Source organism: Trichoplusia ni, chromosome 4 (genome assembly GCF_003590095.1).
Source record: "Trichoplusia ni isolate ovarian cell line Hi5 chromosome 4, tn1, whole genome shotgun sequence".
Lineage (NCBI taxonomy): Eukaryota > Metazoa > Arthropoda > Insecta > Lepidoptera > Noctuidae > Trichoplusia > Trichoplusia ni.
This window is the reverse complement of record NC_039481.1, coordinates 19,148,947-19,164,052: the sequence shown is the minus strand read 5'-3', so window position 1 is coordinate 19,164,052 and position 15,106 is coordinate 19,148,947. Positions and strand designations below refer to the sequence as shown.

At 35.7% G+C, this 15,106-nt stretch overlaps 1 protein-coding gene across 3 annotated transcripts in view; it reads right to left on the bottom strand.

The window, feature by feature from the left end:
• LOC113493459 (schwannomin-interacting protein 1 homolog) overlaps nt 1-11,005 on the bottom strand; it is a 30,953-nt gene extending 19,948 nt beyond the window's left edge. The window contains exon 1 of one of the 3 annotated variants that reach the window (XM_026871455.1): nt 10,683-11,005. The gene's annotated coding sequence lies outside the window, so the exon portion shown is untranslated. The remainder of the gene's footprint in view (nt 1-10,682) is intronic. The other 2 variants (XM_026871451.1, XM_026871453.1) reach the window with 2 other exon arrangements.
• Nucleotides 11,006-15,106: the final 4,101 nt, after the last annotated feature.

The following is a 15,106-nucleotide window of genomic DNA, read 5'->3' as shown; positions in this document are numbered from 1 at the left end:
TCCATATATTAACATTAACCTACATATTCAGCAATCAAGTGAATTTAACGAAGAATGAAATTCTCATTTGTGTATCAGTTAGCAGGTTCAAAATCTAATGGAGTGAACACAAATTGTTACGGTTCAGTGCGGTCTGGCACGATCTATCTATTAGGCATGTAAGTGTTACAATAATAGGTACTAATCGCGAACACGATGCCGATAATAATAGTAAACAATACCATAATATGATGTTTGTAAAGGGTTCCGCAAACGTGGTATACGTGTAGGTCTCAATACATTGGTGTCAATTGTTATGCTTATGAACAAGGTTCATAAGTTAAGCAGACAAACTTTGCTTTTGTTTTAACACAAGGAAATGTGTTATTTCATGTTCCGGATTTGATTTATAGTTAAGCCGCAGAAAATTAACTGAGACACCATGTGACCTACACAGCCTAAGATTGATTTGGATTTATTGTGCCAAAGGACTTTGCATATTATCCTCTAATCTGAATATTCACTTAAACATTAAGAAGGTTTCTTGTAATAGTCATAATTATGAAGAACTAGCTGTTGCCCGCGACTTCGTCCCCGAGGGTAGAAGATATAAGTTATGATTTAGGTATACCTGCCCGGTTTTTTTCACATTTTCCATTGTATCTTAGCTCCTGTTAGTCGCAGCGTGATGGTTTATAGCCTAAAGCCTTCCTCGATGAATGGTTTATACAACACAAAAAGAATTTTTCAATTTAGACCAGTACTTCCTGAGATTAGCGCGTTCAAACAAACTCTTCAGCTTTATATATTAGTATAGAAGTATAGCATGAAGAACACAATATTTATTTACTCGGAAGAAGTGTTACTATAAGTTGTCATTTTAACTTCAAGACTTGGTTTCGTGTTGCGTCCTCCATAGAAATAAACCGAAACGGATCCTAAAGGTGCCATACATTTTAATAATCTGACACAGACCCTCTAGATGTCGTTTCATACTTGCATTGAAAGCATTGACAAGTATCAGAGCTCAGAAAACCCATTAACTGGTGTTAATGAGAGTAATCCCATCGGGAGCGGTCAACTCAAATCGATATGCAGGCGGTTCATTGGACTTTTATGCATTATTCTGATTTATAATAATGTAGGAACTCCTTTGTTTCTTTAATTAGGTTTTTGTAAGACGACCTTTTTTTTCTAGTTAATATCGATAGTGTTGCGGTTGAGGGAGTCGCGGCGCGTAATCTGTTTTTATTCTGAAAGCTTAGCATGTTGGTGTAGTGGTTATTGGTGCTGACTGCTATACCTGAGGTCTTGCGTTTGTTTACCACCCAGGACAAATATTTTTGTGGTGAGTAAGATATTTTTTTCGGTGTCTGGTTGCAATTTATCTATGGCATTTATGTATTTAGAAACACATAAGTATATTTATTAGTTGTCTAGTATTCATGACATAAGCATTGCTTAATTCGAGGCTAGATGAAATTTTGTGAAAGTTCTCGTTTTTTTTTAAATAATGCCTAAATAATGCTTTATATTAGACGGAGCAGCAGTTCTTTGTTAGGCCTAAAAAAGATACTTAAGAAACACACTTGCAAAATATAATTCGTATGAGAAAGCACCACCAAGACACTTAAAAGTTTCATTTAATACAAGATCCAATTAGAGCAGCAATTAAAAAGGAACATGAGCATTTGACGTCATTAGTTAAGACTTTATATGTGCGTATATAAGTGTGAGTATTAAGTGCGTGACGAGGAAACATTTCCTTTTCTTTTCTAACTTATGACGAAAGTTACTGACTGGGAATTATATATAAAGTATGTAGGTTATGCTGGCTGCTTAGTAACACAGTAGAGTAATATAATTAAAAAATCGTAAGAATAAACGGTTGGCGTGCAATTGGGGAGACCTTTGTCCAGCAGTGGACGAATATGGGCTCATGATGATGTTGAAGAATAAACTGAAACTTGGGATAGAATATCTATTGAATTTTCACGCGGTTGTAGCAAAACAGTAGTTGTGTCGAAGTCCAATGAGACGGCAATCTGACACGACCGGAAAGATACAGGAAACTATTCTCTAAGTGCTCTACAAAAAACGTGCTTAAAAGACTATCAAAACACTAAACTTCTGAGATTTTTCATCTTGGAGATACCTATAGTTTGTTTATATTATAGGGTAGAGTATTTAAAGAGTAAAAACAAGACCACAATTACTAAACAAGACCACAATTACTAAAGGTAGGTGATCCGTAATACCTGAGTTGAGTTTTTATAACAAACAAACAAGAAGCTAAACAATTTGTGGATCATTAATTTGATCGCTGACAAATGTTTATTATATGGCTAACATTAATGATCGATTTCCGAGCATTGAAATCATGATAAATACAATAAAATAAACTTTGAAATGCGGAAAAACAATAATATACATTAACTGAATAGCGTTTATCATTAGCTGTGACATGTTGATCCTTGGGGGAGGTTCAGAGGACTTCTTTCAGTTGCCATCAGTCAGTAAGAAATGCAACCGTCAGCGCATTGCGCCAGAAGCTTATTTAAAATAAGAAAAAGAAAATTAAAAGAAAATAAACTCAACTGAATACAAAAAAAAATACACTTTTTTAATCGGGCCGGATCCCAATACCCGCGAGTAGCCGCGCCGCTCTACCATTTATTATTTATATCCAAATCGGTACGTACTGCTTTTTAATATTGCAACCTGCTACTGATATTTATTAATGGAACACCAGTTGCTTCTCTTACATTCATTCAGTCCAAATGTGATTAAATTATATAGGATTGCTATTTGGGTGTTTATTTTTATCTGACTTCCAAATACGAGAACATTATTTAAATGTACGTATCTAAATCAGGCCACTTTCTACGTACGGCGATTTTTAACATAAAAAATCAGATCATTCTACTTCCAGAGCAACGTAAAAGCTCATACCAGGAAATCATTAATAAAGTATTTTCTCTACTTTCTTGAAGATATAGGCAACAAACATATCCACGAAATCTATGGACATGGTAAAACCTTCTTAGCTGTGCCCGCTTCAATTTATTGGAACATAACTCACCTAAACACACTGTCACTCGCATCTCATCCGATAATCTTGCACGGAGCTGAGAGCATCACTAATCTCGTCGCGATAAAGGTCAGAACAGATTGGTTCACGATCACGTATAATAGAACACTCATCCTACATGTCGTGATGTTTTCTTACGCTCCAATTATTATTCTATGACCTGTTAACAAGTTTGCTCGAGCAAATTATTCCCCGCCGTGGGTAAATACCACAATTTGATAACATACAGGCGAAAATGTTGCTTGTTTAAGTTTATAACTTCAGTTTACAGTTGCGGCCTTTTGTGGTACTGCTTTATTATTTAGCTAGTTTACAATCGTCTGAGAAGAGTGGAACTATTTTGGTTTCATAAATATGGTAGACGGTTTAGCTCGTGTAAAGTGATAGCTATCTTCAAACGTTCATTGGGAATGATGTTGATCTAATGAGTGATTTATTCTTCGTAAATATTCAGGAAGTAAAGATTTGAGACAACTCGATTACGTTTCTAAAATCATTTGTCTTGCTTTGATATAACGAAAAAAACATAGCTTCATGTGAATTACATTATTTATTTTCATATTTAAAGACGATTGCTTTATGGCGTTTTTCACGGAGATGTTACCAAAAATATACAATAAAGCCTATTGTGAGAATACCGCATCGAGCCTTTCACAATCTGTCATTTCAAGGCTCCATTTACAGAATTTGTCAATACGGAGCTCTTGGAAAAATAAACAAAAATGTATCTGAAAATGAGCTTCAACGAGAAGAAAACATTTCATATTTGTATGATATCTACCGAAAGCTTAGTACAATGAACTGATTCTTTAAATTGGTATTACTGATATGACCTATTGTTGAAAAATATTAGGACAATTATTAGTTACTTAGTTAATCATATATTATGTAGTGGCTTATGTAAATATAAAGTGTAACCGTAATTGGTTCCGCGGGGCGGGTTCATAATTTTTCATGACTATTAGCTTACTACTACCTAAGACATTACCGTAAGACACTATTTACTTACCCTAACGTGTACACTTTATATTGACTCTTACAATAAATTAGACTCGTTTATTTTAAATATGCTCCGAAAAAAATTACACGTGTCGCAGTGGGCAGCACTTATAAATATTGATATTAAACAAAAGCCACAAAAGGTCGCACGGTGGCACGTGCCACACAATACAACTAGCTTTGCACAGACAGTTAATAAATAAACCCGATTGCATGTATATAATTGTGTCCTGAGCCAAAATATTCCCAGTCTTTTGTTGGAGTTCCCTCAAATTGGATTGGGTCCACTCAATAAACCCAATATAAAGCCTTAATTCGCCAGAAACCCATATGAGAAATTCCATTCGAAGCAAGAATCTCTTGGATTCTTAAGAAAAAAAACTCTCTAAATAGGGCTGTAATAATGATTTTTGTGGATTTAATCAAGTCAAGTAAATACGTATCAAAATATCAAGAAAGAAAATAAATCAAAGCATGAAAGTTAAGAGCAGCCCTAGGTAATTATTTAGGCCGAAACTTTAGTACACCTAAGCAAAAAAGGTTGTAACATAACTCCTGACGGATATGCTCGATTAAGTTTACAGGCGATATTAAATTAGAATATAAGATTTGCAATGTGAAAGACTCCGTTAATAAAAACCTCAAGGTCGACGCCTGTGCGCGAGGTTTTCACATTTTGCGTGTTATTTTATGAAAGACGACGCGCAGAAAATAACATTAAAATACCCAAGCTTGGAATATTGCAGATCATGCCAAAAAAACGGAATTGTATTATGTAAGGGAAAGAAAATATGCCTACATGTGCAAACAGCTTTATAATCGATGCATTTTATTCGAAACAAAGTTCATAGACTTTGACTTTGTCCTTCTACTCATTGCTTATTGAAACAGTTCAGAACTTTCTAGACTGATCAATTCTCCTTGATAAATGCTAAACATTGCGTTCGCCTGATTTTGTCCTGTCGAGTCTTCGACGTCGCGACGTCTGGCCTCAGACACCGCCAGGGCCCGCCTGCCAGACGCCACGCGCAGTTTAGTCTCGACACACACTTTATATCTATTATTATTTAAGTGATAAATGCACGAGATAAGGCCTCATAAGGCTAAGACGAACAAAAGAACTCGTATTTCGCTAGTCTGCCTAACCTTTGTGTATCAAAGCTGTATTAAGGTTCGAAAGCTCGAATACAATGAGGGTATAATCGAAAAATACTTTACACAAATTGTTGGTGTTAGCTAGAACCTATTCTAGATATTGGAACGAAATCTATTTTTGAATTGATTATGATTGTTTTATAATCAGGGTTGTTATACTTTGTCGACCAGTATTGATTCTCTTGAAAAGGTTTGTGTGATTTGAGTTTCAAGTACGCTTATTGCTACGTAAAATCAATACACTATTAAATTATGGTATCGGAGTGCTATCACGGCGATATACGCTCCTGTGGAGTGGTTTACCAATACGAAGAAATCACAATTGAATTAGGAAACGCTTATTTGGCTAAGTGATTCGATTTTATGATAGTCTGAATCGCAGAATCCTTTTCACCATTAGCTGTATTTTAAGGAATTTTAAAGCTGCTGTTTTGGTTACATTTTGGTGATAAATATCTGTAGTCCACACAAGAAGATACATGTATGTGTTCCTATCAGGGACTCAACAATTTATTTATCCTGAGGGCACGGGCCCACGACCGCACATGAACGTCTTTTGCGACCACAACACCAGCTAAGGTTAATCATTAAATAACTGTTGTAACCCCATGACCTTCATGTAAACTTAGTCGATAAAAGTTACATTACTTTTTTCTTTGAATTATCAGTAAACACGTCATTTGCACAGTAAGGGCTCAGTCACGTACTGAAACAGTTTCAGCATTTCACCATAATTTTTCTTCAATTTCTTGTTGATGTTACCTGGAAAATTTTCGCCTTAAAAGTACCCGTCCTCTAAAGAGTCATCGTTTAAGGATGCACCGTCGCATTTCCTTTGCAGTGAGCAAGGCAAGCCCACCCTGACATCTACTACAAGCTTCCACCCGTTTATTAAAATGAAAACTGTCTCTAGGTGTTTGCAAAATGAGTTTGTATTTAAAATTCCATTTTCAAAAGCAAAGAGACGTGTCAGTTTTGAGCAAAGTTTTGAGAGTGTGTGGATTCAATTAAAAAGGTTTTACGCTTAGTAATATTTGCTTTTTTGCAGTAGGTAATATATGAAAATGTGTATGTCAGCTAACTGCTACAGTTTTACTTAGAAGAGTCGGATAGTGTCCATTTAACTTAAATACTGATAACTAACGATATACGTACATATGTTTATTTCCCAAAACATTACGAGCAGTGAATATATGTATACACATGCCGTGAAAAAAGGACAGCAAAAAACCAAGCAAAGAACGCACTTAAAAAGAATTTTCAAGTAGCCAAGTTTATTTGAAAAACCGCAAAAGGAAATTTGAAACTTGGCAGCATTGGATTGGCCATTACTTTCCAACCCAAAATACTTGTATTGCAATGTTCACTGCTGCAGTTTCTGAATTATTAAAGTTTAAACCGAAAAGCACTAAGTTGTCGCTCTATTAAACTGAGTCTTACAACTTTTTGACTGCGGCCAAACAAGGAGTTTTTATATTTTACAAACTTCTTGTTAAACACACGGTTCAAAGATTCGTTGTGATAACATCAACCCAAAAATATCAAAATCGAAAGCAGTTAAGATGATAACGGCACCGTTATTACACCACCAAATTGACAGTCGACATTTACCCATAATAAGGTCGTAAGGAACAAATAAATTACCCGCGATATAATTTCATTGGTGTCATCAACATCAGGCATGAGGCATATTATTATCACCATATTGCTACTTGGAGGGATTTCATAGAGGGTAGCCCACCATCACAAAACCTTCTAGAATTGGTTCTACGAGACATGGCTTACTTATACCAGTGCAAGCAAAAATGGTTGGGAAGGACAAGACTATTACTAAGAAGACACTGCCGTTAACTTTTTGGCCAGTGAGACAAGCCAGTGAGACAATCCATTAAACAAAGGAGTCGATAGTACTAAAATTAGTTTAGTACTAAAGTATTTTTTAGTGCAGCTCAACCAACTTTTCTTTCTGCAACTTTACTCTTAGATATCTAATACCCTTCTAAAATTTACTTTATATACAAACAAAAGTAAAAGTAAAAATGTTGTGGGGTTCTCCAAAAAGAGGTCGAAACCAACTTACTCCCCAAGTTGGTTTCGACCTCTTATTTTCAGGGTTTTCAGGTAGGAAATGAAGACTTCAGCGAACCCGACATGCAGAAGTATTGATAATTTCCACTCACAGAATTAATGTATTCATTTTATTTAGCCAGAACAAGAGAAAAAGCTAATGTAGAAAATATTCTCCTGCACCGAAATATTTGCCGCATAGGTGAAAAATCATGGAGTCGTATCACCGCAAGAGTTTTCATTTATTATCTTGACAGGAACATTAATATGATCCTCATTTCGAATTCAATTGAATACATTCGTTATGAGCCAAGTTTATAAAGTATCTTACGAGGATGGACAAAATTTGTATTACTGTAACAAAATAAAATGAAGACATACAGAAAATGAGAATCAATGCTTTTCCCAAGTCTTGTGAAATTTCATGAAACACTTAAGTAAGAAGACATTTACTAAGTGTTGTTATTTATTTATGACAATCTTGTCATTTCATCTCCCAGGTAAAAGTTTATGTCTCTATCACGAATATCTCAGAACTACGAGACGCTCTCGTCATATTGTAGAGGAATAACTTTTGTTGATGTCTGTCTATAATATATAACAAATGACAATCTGGGATGACTTTATAAAAACTTAGAACATATCGTCTCATTTGATATACCCATCGATAATAATGAACTTGAATTTAAAAAGAAAATTATGCTGAAAACCAAATGACTATTGTTTATGAGTAAACGATTGACTATCGGAGGTATGTGTTCTGAGTCATTGTTTTAAAAAACAAAACACTACCACCGCGCTTCGCGTTTTCCAAGTTCTATAAAATAAAGTATAGAAACATTGTACTACAAAAAAACAGTTGTATTCCCTTGGTACGCATAGCCAAACACTAGTAGCCCGATAGAACAGACTAACAAATTAACCGTACAACCGATAGTATGTAGTCCAATGGAAACAAAACGAGTGTTTGCGAGCTTCGAATTACTATTGATTTTCCGACATAAGCCGACGCTGCAACTACATGCCTCTGTACAGTGTGACATTGTTAGGCATTTACTACTTCGCGACCTCAAATTGCTTGCTTTTATACAAAGTTCAACAGACACAGCTTACACGCTACTCCGAATCGTTTTGTTCGCATAAAAGATTTACAAGAATCTTCGTTCAGGCTGTTTCGCAGTTATCTACTGGTGCTATTGGATTTTATCAGTTCGTACTTGACAGAAATGAGTCCCGATCAAATAGGTTTTTTTTTTAAATAAATGAGTTGCACTGATTTTACTCGGTGTTTTTTTTCTATAAGTAGTTGGAATGTAGCAAATCGTATCGTAACTAACATTTTAGAGAAATTTTCTTTTTTTATTAGGAGTCATTAAGCGAATTTCAATTATTCCCGTAGGTACATTTTCAACCAAGTATAGTATATAGACGTTATTTTGAAATAAATTAACTTACATTTAGTCTTTACAAAACCTTATACTTCTTTTTGTCATAGAAAAGCGAAACGAAAGTAAACAACGTTTAATTACGCTTACGCTTACATTAATTAAAAGAACAGCACAGCTTTAGCTATAATACCCATCTTAACAATCTCGTAAGACGTAACCCAACCCTAGGAAACCTTATCGCTAGACTGCGCTGCTTCTAAGAAGGTTTTATTTTTATAAGTGCTACTTACTTACACTGCAAGTATATTGTTGTTCCAACATAAATACCTAGGTTCGTAGAATTACGGCCATAAAATATTTTAATGTGACGTCAATGGGTTATGTAATCACGCACCTAATACCGTACGATGTATGTTAAATTCTAGGCCTTTATTTTTCGAAGCTAGAGCGCTTTTTCGTCGAATGAAATGTCGAGTGGCGTAATGTAAATAACGTTTCTCGATTACATCGGACCCCGATACCATTAATCCTTTGTTTATTTTCCGACTTCGCCATTTGCAGTTAACTCTGAGAGTTCCTACTTTCCTAAGCATTATGATGAGTCTCGAAGGGATATGAGGTAGCCTGAATCTAGGGAGTGAGAAACAATTGTGTTTCATATTCACGCGTACTTTTTTACTACCTACTGTCCCACAGTACATTACATTTTCTGAACATTTATTGAGAGGAGAATTTTCCAACGTTGTTCCGTTTTGTTCCTTGACAGTCTCAACTGATCTAGTTTTGCTGCCACAGTTTCCCCAGACGATACAGCACAACACTGAGTTGTGATTTACATATTTACATACAAATATAGACGCTAACGTTTTTATGTGACCATTAAAAACGTCTGGGAGTCTAGATGGTTCCACGAGGGATTAAGCAAATAAATCTGGGGACGGTTGAAATAACCTTAATTGTATACCTTTTGTAAAGTGCCTGAAGAGTGAAACTTTTTGTTACGATTCAGTTTGAAAGTACTTTGTTGTTACCTACTTGGTTACGTGGATATTCGGAACGGAATAAAATACCCATATAATGTTTTATTTTTCTTATTAATATTAAACGCGCCAGGGAATTCATAATCCTTATGCCGCGGGGTTCACAAACATTCAAATCACATGGACAAATAACACTCAGAATTAGAGCAAACAATCATGGATATGGCAAATGTTTGTCCCATATGATGGTGTAAGAACCTCCTTTTCTAAAAAAATTATGGAAAGCACCGAATGTAAGTACGTAGGTACCTATTATTGAGTGCCCTAAGTGATAGTTCCGATGATATAATGCTTTTATCAGTTTTATCGGTGCGCCACAGTGGCGGGTCAGGTCGGGCCATGCATTAAGTAAAGTTCACGCTGGTAATAAAGTGACCGACGGTAAATGAACCGTTTGCGCCGTAAATAGCGCTTACGACCGCCACTGGCCCTTTCCACACTACTCACTGCTTTACACCAATCGTTTTAGTACTTGACTACACACTAGTGTAACTACTGTGTGGATGGAAGATTGACTTTAATAGTAACTTAACAATTTAACAATATAAACCAACCACAATTTCATAAAACCCAAACGGGTATACTTGTAGTCAGTAATAAAGCAACGCAAACTTCAATATTCATTTGCATTTGGCAAGCGAGCACAAAAAGAAGGAAATAGTTCTGTCATTCCGCTAAAATCCGAAAAAAAGCAACCGTAGAATCAAAGCAAACCGGTGGTAAAAATAGCAAGGAGTTGCGCACCTCGGAAAATGCAGCCGCTAGAGATTGCAATTCATTGTATTTTTTCACATCGCATTTTGAACCTTAATGACAATGCCGATTTTGATTTGTAAATACACGCCAAGTGCCCTTCGCTCTCCCCAAGTAAAGAAGATCTTTGAATGCATTTTAAAATGTAAATCGAATATCAGTACTAATATAGTAGAATGTAATGGGAAATAAACCCCATAAAAAACTTACCTGTACAGGGCGCCATCCTGGCTATGTGTATTTCAGCGCAGCAACTGAATAATAAATGCAGCTCGCAAGGTTATCTTATTTGTCCGTACACTAAAATCCGTTGCAAGTATTGCGTTGTCCTCAATAACTGTACGTCCTCATTCACTGTTCGCGTCTATATGAAGGCTTTACGTCACTTAGACTAACGAGGTTGTAGTATAAGAAACGCGGTACGTGGGTGGCGCGGGCGGACGGCCTCTGTTCGACGTGCACCCCGCCCGCCTTTCGGTGCAAAATGATCGCGTGGCGTGGCGGTCGCTCGCGCCCCGCGCCCGCCCGCCGGCTGCAGGCTCGGGCGGCTTTTGCATAGAAATACTACGATTTCAGATAAAACAGCCTTTATTGCTTTTATATTACTGAAGAACATGTATTTTTTAATAACAAGCACGAACTCAACCTTGTACCTACGCTCAACAAAATAATGAGAGAAATATGGTTTCAGGAAGTATTTTTTTCCGCTTCTTTATTTTCGTTTTATGAATATTCGTTCCTTAATATCGCATGGTTTTCTCTTTATAACGATACCAAACTGTTTCTATAATGTAAGTTTGGGCATTGCATTCATGCAAAGCTCTGACTAGATCAGTACCGCGCAGGTCTGTCGCCAGCGAATTTTTATGAATGTCGTCGCATCTATTTCCTAGGTTGCTATCAAAGTGCAAATGCTTTTTCGACACCGCGTTTATTTAATCTTTACATGACGATTTTTCTTAACTTAAATAAGTTCTTAGTATTTACATATGTTTACTGGGAAAAACAAAATATGATACTGCCCTTCATAAGAAAACAGTTGTATAAATCGGTTGCTTTCATATTTGTCCTTGAATATTTAACAAGTAAATGCGACTGAACATTTACTTGTGCTTTGGCCTTGCCAATCGACAAACAGTTTTTTAAATAGGCTTTCACTGATAAGCAATAACCATAGCAACCTCAAAAACGGTCATAAAATTGATTTCATGACTTCTCTACGCGATGTAGTAAAATTTTTATACGCGACAATGCGAACGGAATTCATATCTTTGGTTACATTCGATGCGGCTTTGAGGATTCATTCATAGTAAGTAGTTACGTAGATACTTGGTGTAGTTAGATAGCGAGGGGGAAAAGCCCTCTGGAGATTGTATAGTAACTACTAGCAGCGTTGACTTGTTTCATGGAACGTGCTCGTGAACTGTGTAAACTGAAGCATAGACCTAAAAGCTACAAGTAGGATCAACCTAGATGTCGCCTCGATAGAATTTGCTTTTAGTTCACTTGCTCTCCGCTAGATTTCAGCGAGGAAACTTGCGACTCATGTAAGCTGCACGTTTACACAACCACCCAAGAGATGGCGCTGACTGATGGTGTCGTTATCTATCACCAGACGGCGCTGTTATACAACGCTGACGGCTACAAAGTAAGCTACTGAAATATGCAAATCAAATCATCATTTTTATTATATTTGAATAATATATTAACAAAATTTACGAACTGTTTCTCAGACTTTTGACGGTTCATACTTATTAAAGAAGATTTTCTTCAGTTATCGAGATTTTTAATTGTTTTTCTTATCTAATCCGTAACATTAATTTAATATAGCCAATTTTCATACTTTATCCCCTCTTAATTTAACAGTAGCCAAGTATACCTAAAAAGTATCGGCTATGTTTAGTTCAGTTACGTTTATTTATTTCAGCCTCCGAGTTTGTTATTATTAAGAGATAAGCGAAATCTGCTAATCATTCCTTAATCCGACTGATCCCTTACCCGTCGTCGACGTTGTTTAGCCGGTCGTAAAATACAATTTCACTGAAAACTTTCACGATATCTATTTCAAAATTAAAAAAAGATTTTTTTGTGTATCGTAATGATTATGAACGATATGATTGCGTAATAAAGCTTACTTTTAGAGTTCATTAAGGGACTTATTTCGTAGCATTAATTCAAATGTTTTTTTAGGTTTATATGTTGTCTATTTATTACCGACATTACTAAATTTAATATTTTTATTTTTAAAACCTATTATCGTAAAAGACATCTTAGAAAAGTAAGGTTTTGCTCTAAAATTGAGTTATAGGTAATTGGAATTTTTGAACCGCATAAAGGGGAAGCGCATGTAATATGCCTATTTAATATTCTACACTTAGCTTACAAATCTTGAACATAACTGTTTACCGTTACAATGACGTGATAAATCTTAGTTTTATCGGCAAATTGAATTTGGAACTGTGGCTTAAAGTGAAGTTAATCAATTACTCTCGCTACGTGCCTTATTCAGTCAACATTTAGGCAACAAAACGTTTGAGATCGATTTACATCATTATCTGCTCAATACGAACATTAGTCGGCAATTAAATGCTATTTTGAAACGTAGGCAAGGATTCCTTTAAGCAAAAGTTATTTCACCTAGAAACTGGGTTTACATAGGTTCTTTATCTTATTTTCTTTAATATTTTCTTGTATTGTTATAATTTGTACTTCTAATTCAGAATCTTTTCATATACAATTATTGTTGTCCCACTAATTACTAATTTCATTAGCGTGGTGCTAGACATCACGTGGCGGAAAAATTCGCTCTCCTCACCAGGAAACAGAAACAAAAAACAAAGAGTTACTTGTGGCAGTATTTACGACGTCACTGCGACATTCTTGAGACGAGAGCAAGAGAGAGAAAGAAACAAACTTCGTACATTAAACCTCGAACAAATATATAAAAGAAAATAAAAAACGTCGTTCGCAAGTTTCGCAACTTCTAAATCGTTTGTCTCGAGGAGACTCGACAAACTGTACGTTATAAGGAGTAATAAAATAGAAGTAGTGCCCGCATGCACAGATGCACAAGATACAAGAATCGATCGCTCACTCCTGTCCAACATAAATCTTACTAAACGAGATTTACTGTTCATTGTTTTACGTTTAGTTTTTAGATACTTAATGTGATAGAAGATTGTTAGGTAGTCTGAATTCGCCATTCTATCCATGACAGTTAATCTAAAGGAAAGGACATACCCGAGATTATACTAATACCAGCTTAGATCGGGGTAATTAGAGCCTATTCTCTACATAAATGTTAGTTGTAATTAAGATAATTCCAACGCCGTTTTTTTACAATGGATCGTAGTAGATCATAAGGTAATTTTTGACGGGCCGTTACAGTAAATCTGATAATGTAAATGCTGCTAAGCCTCATTTACTTAGACGTTTTGTAATACAACAAAAATAAATCCTTTACTTTTTCGCAAACATCCATCAAAATTTTCAACATGAAAACAAAGGCGATTTCCAATTCAAAACACAATCGTGCGAATGGTATAAAAAAGTTCTAATAAAACAAATTAACCTAACATTTCACACCACGAATGAACTAAACACATCGTATTTTAAAGCTATATTATCGTGCACCTTAAGCTAAGCGTGTCAGACTCTAACCATATATCACGGAGTGCATTACACGGTGAAAATGAAGTGTAGTTCACACGAGCACGTAGCTCACCACTATCGTAAGGGATTGAGAGTTCACTGGACTAGTCAGACTAAGACAGACACATTATCCATTGTTTGACACGACTAATGTTACAGAGTTTAATTAACTTAGCTATTGAATCAATAAGTTTTCGATAAATATCGATTTTCAGGGTTCCTTACAAAAAACAGTAAAAACGGACCGTTGTCTGTCCGTCCGTCCGATCGTCACCAAACTGTATCTCATAAACCGTGATAGCTAAGCAGATGAAATTTCAAGGATGATGTATTTTTGATGACGCTATAAAAACAAAAAATTGTGATTGATGTTTAAGACGGTTTATACGGTCATTAATTTGTTCAAAATCTGAGTGTGTAACCACAGATTTACTTATCACCCGGCCGGTTTTTTTTTAATTATTCATACGTAGATAAGATTTAAGTATAATAATAAAAATAAATCAATCCAGATTGAACAACATTTCTATTCCCCACTTCCTGAATTACAAACACACCTTATCATACCCTCACATCTGGACATAGCAATAAACACGCGAGAAAGTCACCAAGCCAATAAAAAGCAGCTAAAGAAAAACGCCTCATCAAACAAAGTTAAGGAAAACACTTTACAAAACACTAGGAGCCGCTGAATCTTCTTAGATGTAAGCTAATAAGGATTAAAACGTGTTACCTAATTGGGAACAGGCAATCTCGAGCAACAACGCAGTTACCAAGTCTACCCAGACTAGCAAGTTTACATTAGGGATGTTATGGATGTGCGTTTTCGGATCTGGTTTCGGATACGGAAATACGAATATACCTAAGTACGAGATATGAAATACTTCTTGATTATCTGTCCATTCATTTGAATAGTAACTATTTAGGAATATTTTTAAGTAATTTTAAAAGTCAAACGAAAAATCGCCGAAAGTACATCATTT